This window comes from Poromitra crassiceps (genome assembly GCF_964638095.1).
Source record: "Poromitra crassiceps genome assembly, chromosome: 14".
Taxonomy (NCBI): domain Eukaryota; kingdom Metazoa; phylum Chordata; class Actinopteri; order Beryciformes; family Melamphaidae; genus Poromitra; species Poromitra crassiceps.
Window position 1 is genome coordinate 23,591,459 of NC_139633.1, and position 17,218 is coordinate 23,608,676.

A 17,218-nucleotide genomic window follows, 5' to 3' on the forward strand; every position below is an offset into this window, starting at 1 on the left:
CTGTAAATATGTATGGTTTATATAATAACCTAAGTTAGTATCTTGTGGGTTTCTTGAGACAAGGGGGGACACCTCAATGTAAATAACTGTAAATATACCTCAGGACCATTAAAAACTCTCTTGACAGGCTGTATTTGGCAGTGACCTGGATGGTTCAGTGGTAGCTGCAGAGCAAGAGAGCCTGAGAAGCGTTATCACATATTGCCCTAAAGAGCCAGAAGGCTGCCTAGCAGCGACTATTATAGTCCAGTGGGAAACTGCGGTGATTCTAGGCATATGCTTGATACGGTCTTTAAGAACCACACGACATACTAAATAAAACCAAAAGATCTCCCCATAACATACCACTCACTCGAGGGGTTTGTGTAGCCCCATGGCGCGCTGGCTAGGATCGGCCAGAGATATTGAGCACCGAGCCAGACTGGGAAGCAATCATAGTTGTCTAACCAAAATGGTTGATATGTTTTTGAAATACCTACAATGTGTAACAAGCATGTAACAAACAAACAACCAAAAATAAGCAGCTGTTTCATTGTAAAACAAAACAATTTCTTAAGAAGCCTATTTTAAAGGAGTTGAACAGGAGGTTTGCAGAAAGTGTATTTTAGCCAATCCCAAAATACAGAATCAATTGTCGATTGAACAAATTGATCTGTCACCAAGTTTGTAAATTCCAGATACCCCACACACGGACGGAACTGGTCAACAGGAGAACAACCGTCCCTCTGTCACCAGAGACCCCACATCGACTAAAAGGTAAAGTGTTGAAAATTACTTTACACACACGGACACTATCAGAGATCACAAGTAAGTGATAAACAAAATACGTAGTTCTCTCTCTTAGTTCTCTCTCTCTCTAAAATACAGGTCTATTACTTTAGGTCAGTTTACTTCCAGAGTTTTGCCTTCACCTGAGAGGTCAGTTTACCTCCAGAGTTTTGAGTTCACCTGAGATGTGTGTTTTACCTCCAGAGTTTTGAGTTGACCTGAGATGTGTGTTTACCTCCAGAGTTTTGAGTTCACCTGAGATGTGTGTTTTACCTCCAGAGTTTTGAGTTGACCTGAGATGTGTGTTTACCTCCAGAGTTTTGAGTTCACCTGAGATGTGTGTTTTACCTCCAGAGTTTTGAGTTGACCTGAGATGTGTGTTTGCCTCCAGAGTTTTTCCTGAGAGGTCAGTTTACCTAATCAGTGATTTGCCTTCTGCCAAAGAGAGAGAGAAAGAGAGAGACGTAACAGAATTGATCAAAACAACGGCTCACCGAGTCGTGTGTAAACTGAAACAAATAGCCTACTGTAGATAAGCCTAGGCCTGCTCAGTTGTCTTTTCATACTGTAAGGAAGCCATCTGGTTCTGCTCTCTGAAAAAGCTATCATAATGGACGCTGAAGGGCTTTGTAGAAGGCCGGAGTGTGAAGGAGCCAGAGAGACAATTAGACAGCTTGAGATGGTTATCAGACAGTATGGAGATGAGCCCGTAAAATTTGACACAGGTACCGAACAAAGTGTTTTAAATATGGCCAAGCAGATACCTGTGAACATACAAACAGACTCAAATCATTTGCCAGATCAGATGGTTCAGCATTCTGGATCAGCTGACCACATGCCAGTACGCATACACCCTAATTTCACTCTGCATGTGCCTCGAAAACGCCCCCGTTATAAAGGCAACCGGAAATGCTACAACTGCAGGGAAAGTGGTCATTATGCAATTCAATGTTGTAATAAGCCCCAGGTTCAATCCCCAAAACTTTGAGCACACAGATGCTGTGATCAGATCAACATGGGTAGAAAAAAATGTTTTGGAATATAACAGGCTGAAAGAATTTGTTTATCTTCCCTCAGAACAACTTAGCCAAAACATTAGCCTAGCGAAAACAATTTGGAATACGACGCCAAGCTAGTCTATGGCGACACCTCCAGGCTGATTGTGTTAACACACCCTGAGAGAGCAAAGTGATTGAATGTTTTGTTTGTTATGAATCAATAGAGTGAAGTAAGCTCTGCATTATTTAAAGTGCAGTAAGCAAATTTGAATAGTAATAAATAGACTGTTGATTATTATTTTGAAAATAAATCCTAATAGAATGTGTTGTGTAGGATGAAGACTTCCTGTGTACGATAATCTGAATCTGAAGTATTTTCTTAAACAGAAAAAATGCACATTTATCAACCACCAATTGGGTGGATGAGAAATCAAATTAAGTGGGCATACCAACATTTAACTTTTGGTATGTTTTCAACACATAAGCAAAATTTACACTTACCGTAAGTACGGGTGAGATGTTTTCAAAAGTATCTATAGATAAGACAATGACCTCGGAGGACAGACAGTCCTGAGTTTGCGTTTGGAGCATGTGAACAATGTTGGCCCTCACTGTTTTATCTAGTGGGGTCTTGCCATCCCCAAAATCACTCAAGTGAACTGCCTGGGGTCTAGCCCGCCCCCCCCCATGTAAAGCCCTCACCAACAGCACTTTCTGGGGTCACCCTCCGCCCCATTGCACATTGCCACAAGTCCACAAGGTCAATTCATTGCCACTCTGTAAGCTGTGAATGCCCACTCAGGAGTCATCTTGTTTACGAGGTCCATTGCAAACAAATTATAAAATAAACAATTGAATATGTACTCACAGAGTATCTCAAAACATTATCTGCCGTATGTACGTACTTGTTGTACTAATAACTTGTAATGAAGTTATTTTGTCTAAAATACAGGCACATTGTGAAATCTAATGTTTATAGTTACAGGTTGTACGTCACAGAAAACCTTCAACACCAGCATAAATCTGTACTTTGAGTACTTTGATCCACAGTTCAAGAGGTCTACTTGACCTAGTTTTTGTAGAATAAAGAAAATTCTTTCTATTTTTAATATTAAATAAAAATGAAGTGTTTTAAAGTATCATTTTAAGAATAATCAGTTATATGATACTGTGATTATGGTTTAATGAATATGATTAATCAATGTTATGAATGTTTTGCATTTTAGAAAGTTTCAGTTCATTATTCCAAACAAACCAATATTAAAGTAAACTAGAAATAGAATTTTATTCTAATAAAATAGTTCCCAAAAAGAAATTAAACCACTGCATGGAGATGGGCTATTAAATAGTTTTTAATAACAACAATTACAACAACAGCACCAGGAACAAACAAATAAATACATTCTAGAGTCATCACATGAATGATGAGAAAATATTGTTGTTGTTGTGAATACTTTGAAAATATTTTACTTAAAGACATGATTCCTTTTACAGGAAGCGTTGAATAAAGTGAAGCTGGAAAAGATTTAAGTGTGATTTGGAACACACTGAATATTAAGTTCAATGCATTATTAATTAGACTGTTTGCATTGAACCATATAGAGTTAAGATTAGTAGGCCCACTCCTATATATTATAGCAGCAGTGGTGATGTAATTTTGTCATTATATTACTAAAATCTGTTTTCTCTTTCCAATAGATAATGGAGATGCTGTGATATGAACTGAGACTGCGCTGGACTGCATATTGATCAAAAATTCTGTGTTCTTTCAAGTGTTTAATGTTTCCTATGTTTTCAAAACCCTGCCCCCCCCTGGCCCACAATTAAGTACAGATACAAGCATTATATTGAATAGTGAACTTAAATTTTGTAATTAGGGGTTCAAGCCCTGAAGGGGCTGAAACCCTATTGTTTTTGTGCCGGTTTATTATTCTTGTTGTTCATCTGCCCCAACGCAAATTCCCGTGAGTTGGTAAATGGTAGAGACCTGACATTTGGCCCAATGACAGATATTGGTGGCAGGTAGCTGCTCAAGAAAGATTTTTCGAATCGGCCTGAAGGTGGCGCTATAATTGAAGGTTTTACGTTAAAGGCCATAACTTCCACGCCGTTGGTCCGATTTTCAAACTTTTTTTTTCCAGATGTTCAGGTGGACCTGCTCTACAAATTTGCCATAAGGACCCTCAATGTCCGCCTGGAAAGTTTTTGAGATATTTGGAAAAGTTTGGAAAACACATTTTTTGCATCTCCTCCTAGACCGTTGGACCGATTTGCACCAGCATCGCCAGGAAGCATCTTTGGAGCAAGCTCTACAACCGTGCTTTTTGCATTTTTGAAAATCTACTTTAGTTTCGGAGATATTGATCGTTAAAGTTGAGAGGGGCGTGGCCTCACAGCTAAATTGTCATAACTTCATGACCGATTAAGGAATCTTCACGAAACTTGCAGGAGGTCTTCGGAGACCATCCCAGACCATGCGTGTCAAATTTGGTGCAATTCCACCAAAAGGGGGCGCCATAAACGCCGTAAATGGGCGTGGCTTAACATAAAAAGGATGTAACTCCACACCTGTTTGTCCAATGATCGCGAAACTTGTCAGCTGTATCAAGGAGGATGTCCTAGTCAGAATCAGAAGCTTTGTCATCTGCGCAAGGCTTGAACCCCGCCCATCGCCGCTTGCGGCTATATTTATTATTGTTATTGATGAACATAACAATTGGGTGGATTGTTGGAGAAAAATATAAGTTCCATGCCATTTCCTAATCAATATTTCCTAATCAATAAGCTATAGGCCTATTTGCATAATTATGCTATAAGTTCCATTCCATTTGACACATAGACTCACACTGACATCTCACCCAGCCCCATAGAGAGGACTTCTCCTCTTTGCTGAAACCTTGGGCAGTGCATCGTGTCCAATAACAACGGATAACAGTTTCCCTGTAGACTCAAGTGGACGCACACACATTTCCAAGTCAAGTCATCACCCCCTCCTCTCTGCTCCTCCTCTTCCTACAGTATAAAGCGTATGTCAAATTGTGACATCGCGGCTGAACAATTGACTCTGTATGACATATCAGAATTGTGTACATTGAGGTTCAGCCCTCTGTCAATATACATGTATTGCAGAGAATGTAAGCTATTAAATATACTTTTATGGTAAATCTTCCTGGACTCAAGGCTCAATTCATTTGGTATTAGATAAGCTGTGATATACATCTACATATACATTTTAGCGGAAATAATATATTTTATTCTCTATCAGTATCGTATCGTTATCGTGAACCCAGTATCGTGATACGTATCGTATCGTGAACTGAGTGTATCGTGACACCCCTAGTTACTTGACAAAGTAACTGGTATAATATTACTGAAATCCTATTTGTAATAAGTTATATTACTGAGTTACTGCAAAAAGTAATATATTACGTATATATATATTATGTAATATGTTACTTTTGTAATGAGTTACCCCCAACACTGCCAGTAGCCTATAGGCCATCTGGTGCCTTACAGAGAAGACAAATCAAAGCAGCAGACTCATGAGACTGAGACCCTTATAATGGGCTTCCACAGAACATGAAGCAGTAGGTGCTACAGAGAGTTAATAAAAGCTAAGAGAACAGAGCTATCAAAGAGTTAATAAAAAGCTAAGAGAACAGAGCTGTTATCAAAGACTAATCATAATATTGTCAAACCTCCAAAACTCATGAAAAGCCAGTGAGCATGCCTCCAATATCTTGGCTCATTCATAGCTCATCTGAAAAAGATACTTTAAAAGAGATGAGCATGGTTGCATGACATTGTAGCAGAATTCTATGCACATAAAAGATTGATTTAGCCCTGTCTTAATGTGTACGATAATGGCATAGGGAAATGGGGATGCTCTGAACGAAGCGGAGTGCCACTCTGCAGTGAAAAGGTGGATCGAAGTCTGAGATGCATGATTAATTTCTATTTGGTTTAAGTATTCAGGGAAACGTGCATAAGACTGTTTAATACAGTCGGCCAAATTGCTATGGAGCACAACCTCATCTGTCCTTGCTGGGAGGGCATATCGTTAGGGAGACAATCAACTTCCTGTCTAAGATTAATTTGGCATATTTGAAAGATAAATAGGAAAAACACATAGAGCACTTGACATGCCAGGTCATAAAACAACAGACCAGCAAAGTTAGATAAAATAATTATAATCAGACACAGCTACTGAGTAGATTGATTGTACATCATCTGTGCTACAGAATTAAACAAGTTATCATGGTGGCCTAGAATGCCTGGCCAGTTAAGTTAAATGTTGCATTGCTGTTACATAAAATGTAATAATGGTAATACTAATACCATCAATGTGTGATATGCTGTATAATTTGTCTGATGGCAAATTACTTTGTCTTTCTAGAAGGTATGCTTAAGTAGTTATGGTTTTTCCCTGCTCTGACTTTATTGTTTTGTGCATTGCACTTCAGGGCCTGAGAAATGTTAATGTTATTCCATGTAAGAATTTCAGGAAGCACCTCTCAGGGAAGGTGTTACATTCTAACAGGAGTCTCTGACATTCCTGCAATGTTCTTGAGGCTCAATGTGGAAACCACTCTGTTCGATTCCACTAATACAATGTAAGCATGGGTTGGGAATTTGAGAAACATAGCTACTGAATGAGCCACCAAAGTAGAGGAGGTTTGAATACATTTATCAAATATTTTACCAAGTACTATGGGATTTTATCATTAACTTACGGCAGGACTAAAAAAAATTGTAGTCCAAAGATGGATACCACCTCACAATCTTAGTACAACAAAAAATGGCTGACATATTTTCACGACATTGTGTTGCTCGAGCTTTCTACTACCAGAATTAATCAAGCAAAAATAAGGATCTATTTATTATATTATAATTATTTATTATAAGGATCTATTTATTGACATAAGCATCTATTTGTCTTTGTATTACTTCTTTTGCACTAATGGAAAATGGAAAATGAAAATAAAAAATTGTTCACCAAAAAAAAAACATACTAGTTGATGTTTCTTTTTCTGTAACTTTGCAGTTCATGGCCATGTTGTTTTGCTTATCCCATTGATACCTGATGCAGCATTTGCGTGTATATCCCTCATTTGTGTGTGTATCCCTTTAAGACCACGAACCGCGTGGCGCGGTCTTAAAGGGATACACACACAAATGCTGCATCAGGTATCAATGGGTTAAAGTGGCTACCCTGTGCAAGAACATCGATAGAGGCATCCAATATGCCTTCTCCAAAATTGGTTCAAATGGACTCGAAATGGACTAATTTGGCCCTCTGTGGCTGCCCGAGCATATGCCTGCCTCCCTGAGATGGCTGGAGGGGATGTGCAGGTCTGCCTCACCCAGTTGGCTTTTACAATAACAGTCAGCAATGCTTTGCTAGAACTTTGAAAAAGACATTGGAAAATGGAATCTGTATTGAGAAGACTGGCAGATAGGGCCATCCATCCTAGTTGTCCAAATAAAAAAAGGTTAATTGCTTAAGTGTTTGGAGCTCTTAGCAGAAAAAAGAAAACTGACCTGCTACAAAGTGTCCGGGGCAGTTCACTCACTAACTTAATTTCCTGGCCGCCCATCAGGGCAGGATTGGATCACCTTGTCTTGATGTCAGCCAAGAGAACAGCAAACGTCTGGAGTCAAAGGGAGGCCAAGACATGATTAGACCCCATCTATACAGTACAGGCGCCAGCATTCATATCTTCTCATCCCTTCAGATTATCTTATATTGTTATAATAAGAATGTCAAGTGTCTCTCTGTGTGTGAGCAGAATTGTATTCGGCCACATGGCTATGCCATTTTACGTGTGATCGGGCTGAATCTTTACAGGAAGTGTAAAGAGCACCCCTGCGGGTGACCTAACGGAGTTTGATTTTTTAATTAGGCCATTAGGGCTATACAATTGCCCTAATTAGCTAATGATTGCCCCAATTACCTAATGATGGGATGTCCCTCGAGCAATGATGACATCACTCACTGACGACATCATCATTGAGTGCTTGAGTGACATCACCAATTCCATACATAAGTGATATCATCAGTGATTTGTGATGAATTTGAGTGTGTCCCGGAGGCTTTGGAGACCACTGTTTTGCAGCCCGGGTGGGGTCTAACTCCCACGGGTCCACTCGTTTTAAATCAGACAGGCATTACTGTTCCACCACTGAGTCCACAGAAGGCTTTTCAAAGAGCCTGCCTGTATAGTTGTCAGAATGACTTTCCACACAGTCAGAGAGAGTGGTGATTTTCAAGAGCTTTGAATGAATGGTAACGTTGTCCCACTGGTCCCAGAACCTATCACCTAGACTGAAGGGAGACAATAGCACTCTGGAAAATAGATATTTGATTCTTAAGGATTATTGCACCTCCCTTGTCATCTGCAGCTCCTCTCTTCACGCAGAGGGCTATTATCACTTTCTTGAGATGTCACCATAGCCAAGGACATTATCTTTCCCTACCTCCCAGTCTTTCTTTCTACCTCCCTCTGTCACATTTATCACCTTTTCCTTGAAAAATTCAACAAAAACCCTACGCAAAAAAACACTATGTTACTGTGTCATGGCAACCTTTGATCATGTGACTCCAAGATATCAGTCTTTTTGTCATCGATGCACGGCCATGAGCGGAGAACAGAACGCTGGAGGCATCAACTTGATGGTAGCTACATCCCACAGCCTCATCATCATCATCATCATCATCATCACACTGGTAGAAGATGAAAGTATTTCCCACTTCTTTACCCCATGGAATTCAACAGTGAATATGGTAGCCCATCAAATGATACACATTTGTTGTTGAGGGAGTGTGATTTTGAACCAAAACAGTCCCACGCATCCAAAAGCACATTCTAACTGGGTTAATTGGTGGGAATATTTTGGGCTTTATCTCACACCGAGGGGCTACATTTGAAATAAATAAACAGCCTGAGCTCCTCCGAGCGATACCGCTCGTCTCTATTAGATAGCGTTGTGCCTAATAGGATTATGCTAGGAGAATGCTGTGTGTGATGGAGAGGAGCGGAGACTTCCGTGATTTACAAGCCTGACAGGGACAATTAGGAGGGCACGCTCAGTGGGCTATTACTCAATGCAGACAAAATGAAAAGCCAGCCTTTCATTTACAGCAATGCGGCCAAACGGGGAAGCAAGTGGAAGTGTGGCTGAAAAGGCGGACTTTTTGTTGGCCCGCTGGGGAGACTATTAACAGTTGAAAAGGCCCCACATTTATCTCTGGCAGAACGCTTGTTCAGGACAGACGTGACCACTGGCCCTCCTACAGTACACACAGTTGTGTGATATCCAAATGGCTCCCTTTTGAAGCTTACAAAGCACAGCCCAAACTCATAACGATGGTGCAAACAGTCGTGGAAGTAAACTCAGGGCACTCAGAGAGTGCAGACCTCAAGCTAAGGCTATGGTTCCTGCTGTATTTCCACAAATGATTATAGATTACAGTCAATGTGGGGTAGCTGGCTGGGGGCGTGGTCAGGGTGGGGGTAAATCCTCCCGTTCTCCCCATTCAGCATAGTTAGCCTTTTAGCTGCTGGCCCAGCCCAGGCAGACACGATCGGTGATTCAACCACCGCAGTGAATGCACATCTGAACAGATGTCTATGCACCTGCTCTAGAATCCCCAATCCTGTAGTGTAGCGTCCTTTGGTGAGTCAGCCCATTGAGATATATGGTTTTTGTTTACCCCACTCGCGCGCCAGCCGTAGTAACATTTTGTGGGGGTTCCCACACAGACCGACTGTGTCTATGGGAGGCTGCAGATTGTGTTATTTCCTTATTATTTGCCATGTAGTGCAGGAGCATACAGTGGGTGTGATATGGTGATAAGGTGTGATGACATGACATGCTACTGTACTGTACAGTACAGTCATTCACTGTAACACACTCTCATATATCAGCAGTGAGGGGATGCAGAAGCCCTTCTTCCAGTGAGGCTAAACACAGGCTTGACTTGGAGTAATGGAAGTTTGATGAGGTGAGAGCGTGTGGGTAGCCGACTCCACGGTCGGGCTAAAGGACGGCCATTACTTCAAGGAGGATGCTATATACAGGAGCATCCTTTATTGCCCTTTTCAACACGGCATCTTCTCACACTGTATATTTCTGTTTGAGGTTGAGTGCAGGGAGATGAAGCTCCACGAGCAGGACAGCACAGTGAGAGGCAATTAGAGCAGCTGCAGGACGTCTAGGCTGGTCCTAATGGGTCACGTGAGAAGGAAGAACGAGGGACTTCCAGCGGCCCCGGCCCCCACATCTGCTGAATAAATGAAGAGATCTCTCCAAAAAGCACAATGTTCCTTGAGTATATACAATTGATCAGAGCGCGGGGGGTGGGTGGGGGGGGGGTAGTAAGTGAGGGGAGAGTGTGTGTGCGCGCGCGCGCAAGCGTGTGTACGTGCAGTTGGATAGAGCAGTACTAGCATATTGATCAGTATGGCAACCTCTGTTTACAAAGCATAGAGGTGGCCAAACTAATCAGGCATCAGTGTACAAATTAATTGGAGTTATTAACAACTAGAGCATAGGCATGAGCAATCGCTGCTGTCGCTTACAATATCAGATTCATAAAGTCATTAACGGGGGAAACATATGCTCTCATAAACTCATTACTCTTCCCGCTTATCAAGCTCTGCGTTCGTGGAGAGAGAACAAATAGTAGCAAATTTACCGTCATCTTATGCATCTCTGGTAAACGTATACAGACACTTGCAGGGGATGGCAGGAAGAGATGACGTCACGCCACACAGCTTCTCCACCCATCCCTCGATGTGGTCCACCATGCTGGGCTTTTCTCCACCCATCCCTCGAGGTGGTCCACCATGCTGGGCTTTTCTCCACCCATCCCTCGATGTGTGTCCACCATGCTGGGCTTTTCTCCACCCATCCCTCGAGGTGGTCCACCATGCTGGGCTTTTCTCCACCCATCCCTCGAGGTGGTCCACCATGCTGGGCTTTTCTCCACCCATCCCTCGAGGTGGTCCACCATGCTGGGCTGACTGTCACTTACCGTCATCTATACAAGCACGGCGGAGGAGGGCGCCATGACCGGCTGGTAAATGAGTTCTGCTGTGCTGTAGCTTACAGTTATGATGAGCCACCGTTTGAGCTGAGCCATGTTCACACTTCAACATCACCTTTCAACTCTCTCCCCAGAGAACTCTTCACTCCTTGAATCCTTCATTAAAATACAAATCAATTCTGTCACTGCATATAGACCAAAGTTATGCATATAGTGTTATTAATATTAATACCTTAAAGCCCTTGTGTTTTGAGACTAAGCACTGCTTTTGACTGCTTTTGTGCTTTTTATATACAGTATATATATATATATATATATATATATATATATATATATATATATATATATAATATAACCCTAACCCTATATAATATGTGTGTGTGTGTGTGTGTGTGTGTGTGTGTGTGTGTGTGTGATTGCGTACTGTACATGTGTGTTTGTGTGTGTGTGTGTGTGTGTGTGTGTGTGTGTACTGTACATACGTGTGTGTGTGTGTGTGTGTGTGTGTGTGTGTGTGTGTGTGTGTGTGTGTGTGTGTGTGTGTGCGCGCGCGTTTGTACTGTACGTGTGTGTGTGTGTGTGTGTGTGTGGGGAGAGATATTCTAAAGAACGATTTGCATGGGAGAATAATATTTGAAACAGTTGTAGTGCAATCATTACCATTGTTTCTAGGCAACCAGGGTTTCCCCCAGACCAAAGCAGTATTTTGCTAAAAGGGAGCGAGACCAATTGACTGGAACGTATCTGGCATTATCCCAGTGCATAATGATCATTTCCACAGATTAGAAACATGTTTTTCCACAATGATCACAACCAATTTTCAAAAATAATGCCCTTGGGGGTCATGCATGGTCAGAAAATTATTTCGTAAAAGTATTTATTCCCAACAGAAATAGAATACCATCCATTTTAAATGCATGATTTTGAAATCTCATTAAATCTCATTCTCAAATCATCAACATTATACTTGTGTTATTGTTATCCCTGCAGACAGTACTTGCTACCTACCCCCGTTCACTCACCCAAAATACACATTCCAACAGCGCCAGAAACACTCGCATGTACAGGTTGTGACTCGAGTACCCGCCACGCCATGAAATAATAATCCATAGTTACGCTAAAGGGTCATTTTCGAAGGAAATCCATAGCGAGAACTAACCAAGAGCGTTCCCTCTGTAACCAAAGTTACTTCCTCTTCAGCGCATGCCCCTCAGGCAAACAAGGAAGTCACTTTGGTTAGAGAGGGAACCCTCTTGTTAGTTCTCGCTATGGAAGGCTGAACCGAATGAACCGCTGATGTGTTCTGCCCCTCTCTCCTCCACTATTCAGCACCAGGGACAGCGCCGCGCGGCCCTAAAAAAAAGCCTATCTGTCGGTAACTGTTTATTGGTGCTGTACATAAAACATAACGGGGCGGGTGAAGTATAAAATACAACTGAGTTTTGAATGTAGCGTCTTGGATCGACCAATCAAGGGCGATGCATGTGTGCGTAGACCTACTGTATGTCGTGCATCGGGTGAAGCTAAGATGCCTTTGCAGTTTATTTTCATTACTTTTTGCTGGGCTGTACTTTTTACATATTTACTGTTGTTTTTCTTGGTTGTAGGTTCCGTATTTAGCAATTGGCAATGTGTGATGATTAATGCGACATGCACGTTGCACATTTGGCAAAATACATGTCAGGAACGAAGTAAAGGACACGTCTTACTATCCGAATAATACGCCAGCAGGGAAATACTGCACCACACTTTAGACCCGTTCTCTTGGGTCAATGGCACAATCATTTCCCGCTACCTGAAGATAGCAATGCAATTTTACAACCCACATTCTGCCTGCTGTTTGAATACAGAAAGAAAGATAGATCGAAAGAACAAGTACAGCCATCTAGCACAATGCATCTCTGCAACACTCCAGGTAACATTAGCATGCAGACTGAAGCTCACATCTCTCAGGCTTATTTCTCTGTTCTCGCTCACCAAAGATCAACGAAAGCACCTTTTGGCAAAAACCTCTAATCTAGCATTTTCTCAATGCATTGAGAAAACAAAACTTCTAACCTCTGAAGAGTGCAAATTTTCTCTTATTTTATGGAGTGAATGTGAGAAAACACTTTTGTTTTTGACATGCAAATCAAATATGTGGAAACTTTACTCTAATTGATTTTGCCTTTGGCATCAAGACATTGTGTCATTATATAACATGGTGTACATTCCTTGATACATAAATATACGGTAATTGTAAATATACCATGCGTGCCTGTATGCAGAGGCAGAGAAAAAAGGCAGAGGATGGGGAAAACATTGCTTTCATGGTTAGATAATTGGAAACCTCCTGCTCCGCATGCTGAAGTAACCAATTTGCCTGCGACCTATGTGTCACACAGCTATAATTACCGCCATCCCATTAGAGACAGATCTTCAGCTCAGCCTACAGTCTGGACCTCCAATCTCCTGTGCTGGAATTCCCTTTTCATTAATCTGTCTGAATGTGCTTCCATCAAAATCAAGGCCTCTGCCCCCCCCCCACCAACAATTCATATATATATATATAATACTCTGCCCCCTCAAACAATTCATATATATATATATAATACTCTGCCCCCTCAAACAATTCATATATATATATATAATACTCTGCCCCCCCTCAAACAATTCATATATATATATATAATACTCTGCCCCCCCTCAAACAATTCAAATATTTATTTGCACAAAATGTTGAATTTGGTGGGGATTCTGCTGAGTCACAGCAGCTGTTGGAAAAATGGATGAGTAGTGTTTACTGATGTGTGTGTGTGTGTGTGTGTGTGTGTGTGTGTGTGTGTGTGTGTGTGTGTGTGTGTGTGTGTGTGTGTGTGTGTGTGTGTGTGTGTGCGTGTGTGTGTGCGTGTGTGCGTGTGCACAAACATATTGCCGTTATTTGTGTTCCTTTATTGCCACTCAAGAGATTTCGGGTGAGACACCTTTCCAACGTGACAAACAAAACTGGCAACTGCGTATGTGTCGGAGGAAGCATGGTGCTAGTCTACGACTCTCCCCAGATCGGCAGAGAGGAGGTGGAGCAGCGACCGGGACAGCAGGGGGAAATTACCAAGTACAATTGGTGAGAAAATGGGGGGAAAATAACGTGAAAGTTATCCCTATTAGCAAAAATGACAGGATTTCGACTGCTCTGAACGAGACGTTACAACATGTGAAAGAGTTGAGCAATTCAATAGGTGCAAACAAGCAGACTAACGAGACATTACAACATTTGAACAAGATAAATAAAATAAATACAACCTCATGTTGTGTCACTCGCGTTTACACACCGACTAAGACGAAAGCCATGAAAGTTTTGAAAGGAACAGGTTTGATTTTCTGCGTTGTTCGCATTGCAATCTAAAGCCTTTGGCGTGCTGTTTGACCCGTCTGTGTCTGTGTTTTGGGGCAGAGAGCCAGAGGAGCGGCCGAGCGGGGCCTCGGTCTGAGCGGAGAGGCAGCCGGAGAGACTCCGGCGGTCGCTCCACCTCGCTGGCCAGTGGCCCCCTCTCCCCCCCGGGGAGCCGTGCTGCGGCACCCGGCCACGGCACACCACAGCCCCGGCTTTGGCAAGGTGATCTGGTCACTGTAGCGTTCCCTGACCTGCTGCCATCCGCCATCATCACCGCTGCTGCAGATCAGCCACAGCTGCCTGTCACCCCTGTTGTAATGTGGATGCAGAGATGAGAGAGCGGCTTAAGCTCAGGAGGTAGAGCGGGTCGGCCAATGACACAAGGGTTGGCGGTTCGGTCCCCGCTCCCTCCCAGCTGCCGTCGTTGTGTCCTTGGGCAAGACACTTAACCCTCCTTGCTCCCGATGGTGTGTAGGCACCCTGCGTGGCAGCCTGCCGCCATCGGTGTATGAATGGGTGAATGTAGACTATCTACTGATTGTAAAGCGCTTATATAAATGCAGGCCATTTACCATTTACCATTTAGTACGACTCCAGGACGAGTAACATTACGACTATTTGTCTCGTGTTGCGAATAAAACGAGGAGCATAATAATAAAAACGCATCGGACTCAGTGTGCAAGGTTTCTGTGTGTAACATTTTTTTTCCGGATGACGGATAAAAAAAACGCATACCAAAAAAAAACTGACTGTGTGTGCAAAGACCCTAAGTCATGCAAAGCTACTCTAGTGGAGTCCTAGAATAAAATAATAATAAATGATATATAGCATATTAGGGCCCCTTTAAAAAGAAATCAACAGGCATCAGATTCAAGTGTAAGAATCCATCAAACAAAACGTACGTCCAGCGTGAAGAGACATCACGGGCGCTCAAGAGCACATGTTCAAAGATGAGTTAGCGCCTCCATTATTGCTGCTGACAGATGTGACAGCATCCCTCCAGTCACACTGAGCCGCATCTCAAGGGTGTCTGAATAGAGACGTAGTGACTCTAAGCTGTCATCATTAAGTCTGCCATGTAATCTGCTGCGTTCAGATTGGAGATTCTGAGAGACGTCTGAAATCTATTCCACCGCACGTAGTCATTCCCAGCAGCATTTCTGAACATAATCAGTGTTCCACCCTGCCACCCTACGCTAACTGTGTCCTGAAGAGAAGTCTAGACCTCATTTCAATCAGCAAGACCACTTACGCCCACGCCCTGTTCGTGTGCAAGCCATCTCCTTCCCTCGCTTTGCTGCCGAGTCAATCATCAAACTTGAGCATATATCAAGTTCTCGTCTGCGAAGGGCAGTTCACACCGAAGACGCTATTTCACTGGACAGAAAGCACTTACTGGAAACACCCGGACGTTTTGCGAGGGCAGCTTGATTTGTCTATCTTGTTTGAGTAGGATTTAAAACGTCATACAGACACGGACGTTCCGCAAACAAATTGAGTGCATTTACATGCACACCATTAAACTGATAACTGTGAGTAATCAGTTTATGGCAATAATCAGATTTCTGCGTTTACATGCACTTTAATAATCCGACAATAGGAAAAACCCGGGTTTACATGATTCAGTCAATTAGTCGGATTTCTCTCCAGAAGCCGGCGGTAATTCAACTTTTTACATGCAACTTGTACATGCGCAGATGTATAAACCCACAAGAAACCTGATACGCTGTATACATGCACTCAAAAGACGGGTTATTGGCCAAAAACCTAGGTATGTTTATCGGTTTATTCATAACCCGATAACGGCCATAAACGGATAAAGCTTATCGGTTTATGCTGTTTACATGACCATTTGAATAATCAGGTAACTCCAGAAATCCGCTAATAAACTGTTTATTGTCTGCATGTAAACGCATTGACGAGCTGGTCCTCTTTTGTCGGTCCACTCCAAAAGTCTGCCATCTTCCTCCAGCTGACTGTTTGGGACTGCCGCTACCCCACGTGTTGGGACTGCCGCTACCCCACCTGGGCCAGCTGACTTGGCTACGATTGGCTGTTGAAAAAGGTGACGTACTCAAAAACAGCCCCTGCGATTTGAAAAGCTGAATCGCTCGCAACACCGTCAGCCGGCTGGAGTCGAGATGAGACGGGCCAGTTTACACCGCTGCAACTTTCCCTGCGACGGTTTCGTCTCGTTGCGGATCGTTGGTGTAAACGGCCCTTTAGAGCTCATTTATGCTCCATTTTCGTCCAAAAATGAATGCATCTGTTTCAAACGATGTAACTGTCACTGCCCACATACTACCATGCGTCTTTCACGTTGCCATCATGTTAAGCAATGCATCCACTAGTGGGCAGTAAAGAGTCAAATGTGTGTGTGTGTGTGTGTGTGTGTGTGTGTGTGTGTGTGTATGTGTGTGTGTGTGTGTGTGTGTGTGTGTGTGTGTGTGTGTGTGTGTGTGTGGTACTGCTCTGTTTCATCTGTATCCGTAAGCTTTCAGAAAACGTGCAGAATTACGCACAAAATGAACACATGGACGGGTGGCGGCGGTGGATAGTGGGAGGTCACGACCTAATTTTGATCCAATCAGAGAAATGGTGACATTTTCTGGGAAACGGAAGGTCAGATCGCGATGCTTATAAAGGACTATGTATTTTGTCACCCCGAGTCCAACGCCGCCATCCGTGAGTCTCTCCGGTTGCGGAGATACGTCCGCCCTGCATGCAGGGCTACAGGAGAGAGACAGAGGGACAGAGGGACATGGGAGTTCCAAGTTACTGACCAAACACTCTATTTCAGTGATTGCTGTCAGAATAAAGAGCCATTTAGCACTTATTCAACACAAAAACATGGCTGAATGCAGCTTTAAAGTGTATTTGGATCCTTCATACTAGTCTTTTGATGATTGAAAGAGGTATATAGTGAAGAGACTGCAGATGTAGAAAGGAGGAAGATTGAGAACAGGATGAAATGAAGAGTCAATCAGGGAAACAGTGGGGGTATAGGGACTTTCTGTTGAACAAAACATA